Source organism: Mesoplodon densirostris, chromosome 3 (genome assembly GCF_025265405.1).
Source record: "Mesoplodon densirostris isolate mMesDen1 chromosome 3, mMesDen1 primary haplotype, whole genome shotgun sequence".
In the NCBI taxonomy this organism is placed as follows: domain Eukaryota; kingdom Metazoa; phylum Chordata; class Mammalia; order Artiodactyla; family Ziphiidae; genus Mesoplodon; species Mesoplodon densirostris.
In genome coordinates, this window is record NC_082663.1 from 5,701,201 (window position 1) to 5,704,267 (window position 3,067).

The following is a 3,067-nucleotide window of genomic DNA, read 5'->3' on the forward strand; positions in this document are numbered from 1 at the left end:
AACATGCTGTTGCAATTTTGATCAGGATTGCTTTGAATTTGTAGACCAATTTTGGGAGAACTGACATAATTTTAGTATCTATTCAGGTGAGTGTTATGTCTATTTATTCAGTTTTTTAAATTTCTGCAAAAATATTTTACAAATTTTTCTTTAGATATTCTATAACTTTTACAGGTATATTCATATAGTTCTTGCACATTTCTTGCTAGTGGCCTATCTAGGCTTTTATTTATTTTTTTCCTATTGTTATTGTGACTGGGATCTTTTTTTCCCCCATTACAATTTCTAATTGCTTGTGACAAGTACATAGAAAACTGTCTTGGGGTAATTCATGCTAGCTGCTGTAACAAACACCCCAATATTTCAGTGATTTAACACCAGAAAGTTTTATTTGTTGCTGATGAACAATCTAAGTTGGGCCTCCTTCATCTAAGCAGTGATTTGGCATACCAAGTTCTTTCTATTCCAGTCATGCAAGCCTGGGAATTCCTGGACTCTATTCTCTGCGATTACTGTGCCTACACTAGCCCCTCCTTTTCCAAACTCATCTCTTTCTTGTAATGGTTTTGCAAGTGAAATTATAACCAAGACCCTCCGCTAACACTCTCTGTTCATCTTCATCTCCAGACCTACAAGATCCACTGGCACGTGACCTGCCTTCCAAAAAATAAAAGCTAAGTTTTACCAAATATCTTGCCACAAGATAACGTTGATCCATTTTCCCGTCTTGAATATCACTCTTCTTACCTCTTGCCATCCAACTACTAAAATAATGCTACAAATTTTAGGTTTTATTATGTTTTTTTGTTTTTTTTTAGTTTGGATATCATTACTTTATTATAAAAGAAACATGGAAATTATTTGCATGATGAAAGATTTCAGAACTTCAGTGACAGCTTCACGTGATGCCATTTCAATAGTGACTTATTTTAGTCGATGTATTTTCCAAGAATGTCACCATCTCTAAATAAGAAATAATCCTTGTCATCTAGAACTACTTTGGTGCCTCCATATTCTGGGAGAAGAACTTTATCTCCAACTTTCACACTAACTGGTTGAATCTCTCCACCCTTTCCTTTAGAGCCTGATCCAACAGCTACTACCATTGCTTGCAATACTTTTCCTTGTGATTTTTCTGGAAGCATAATGCCTCCTTTGGTCACAATTTCGGCTGCACTTCTTTCAACTAATACTCAGTCAAAGAGGGGAAGAAACTTTCTAAATGCCTGTCCTGCCATGACTCGGGTTGCAACACTTCGTACTCTGGTTTTATTATGTTTTTTAAATAGCAAGAATCCTCTTTCAAGTTGCTTAGTTTTGTATTAGGATAATCAAAGTGAGCCCATGTAACAAACAGTCTAAAAACCTGAGTGGCTTCGTCACTGAAGCTGTGTTTCTTTCTCATGTCATAGGTCTAATGGATTTGTTCTGTTTTGAAACAAGGTTTTCCTTTGTCATTTCTAGGAATTTGGGGCAAGGGCAAGGGGAGAGAGTTGTACCTTGTTCAGTCTGCCACCTTGACCTGATGCCTTCTTGTGAATTGATTTTTACCACATTAAAAGTGTGATTCCCAGAAAAATACTCTGTGCCTCTGGCTCCACCAGCTTTTGAGTCCTTGGGCATCATTTATCAGGCAGGAAGTATATCAGCAGTTCCAACCTTACCAGCTGTGAGACTGGAATAACTATACCTCGATGCTGGTACCCTCAGCACCTGGTGTTTCTGGCTTGAATGGGAAACCCAGGAAGACTTGAAATTTTATGTTTCCTACTCCCATCCCAATCCCTCACCAGCAGCATTGCCCCAGTTGGAAGAACTAGATTATTCTTATTTCCTTTGCTACCCCCACCCCAGTTCTGCAGTGAGAGAGAGTGCTAGACTAACCCCAGCCCACTTGGCTTTTGCCAGCTTTTCCCACTGGGGGCTGGGCCATGACCTTGCCTCCCAGATGGACACAGTCCTGATCCCTGGCACCTGCCGCCCCCTGGGTGTCCTGTGCTCCTGCAGCCTCTCACTGCTACACTCTCTCCCCCCACTTTTGCCCCCCCTCCCAGAGGCTGCCGACTCCTGCCAGTGCTGCTCCTGTCCTTTGGAAAAGGGGTTCAGCATGGTTGTCGAGTGCATACTGGTTGTGGTTCTTTTCCTCACGAGAAGGTGTCTCCTTAGAGGGGTTGGCTGCTTCCCGGGCTCAGTTGCTGTTCCTGCTTTTCCTCCATCCGTTCATCAACAACCCACTAGCCTTGAATGAGGTGAGGGGTTCTGTCCTCTCTGTCCCCCCTGGATTGGTAATTGTTTAGGATGCTGAAGCTCTCGATAGAGGTGAAAAATTCACGGAGGAGTAGGGAGACAGGTGAAGTCACTCCTTTCTGTGAACACTTCAGCTTAAATAAGTTTTCTCATACGAATGATGCAAAATCATAAATTGGTACTGATCAAATCTGGGCACACAGCAAAGCCTCTTTTATGCAGTGAGAGGGTTCACTTAATTGAATTTTGCATATAACTGGAGGTTTCTCCTTCCACTGACACATGGGAGGGATTTCAGTGATAGGCTCTGAAAACAACCAGCAACCATTGAGGTGGGGAGGCCATGGGGAAGGGATGGAGCACAGAGAGAACAGCTGGTCGAGGAGGGGGGATGCCAGAGCCCACCAAGGTGAAATCTTGGCTGCTTCTGAGTTTCATTTCCAAAGGGCCTTAGGAGGAGGATGAATTGCTGTCTGTAAACACAACCTTTTGCAGGAACTTTCAATGAGAGAATTGTCCACAACTGAGTCCATGTCATGTCAAAGCCTTAAACAAAATCAAACACAACTGCATTTAATAGAGTGTTTATGGGGCTACCTCAGATTCTTTATCACAAGAGGACATATCACAACATTATCGCCACTGAAATTATGACTCCATTTGATTTTCCTGCTGTCAACCAAAAACATGAGGCTGGATGTGCTAAGTAATCCCTTTTGTGTACGTGGGAATTCTCATCCATGTGTCACCCATGAGAGCATCCGGCCGCTTCATCCTCACTCACAAGACAAACTGAGTGAATATAACCCTTGGAAGATTA

The 3,067-nt window shown here is 42.3% G+C and overlaps 1 pseudogene; it reads right to left on the minus strand.

The window, feature by feature from the left end:
- Positions 1-896: 896 nt before the first annotated feature.
- Positions 897-1,238, minus strand: LOC132485097 (10 kDa heat shock protein, mitochondrial-like; annotated as a pseudogene).
- Positions 1,239-3,067: the final 1,829 nt, after the last annotated feature.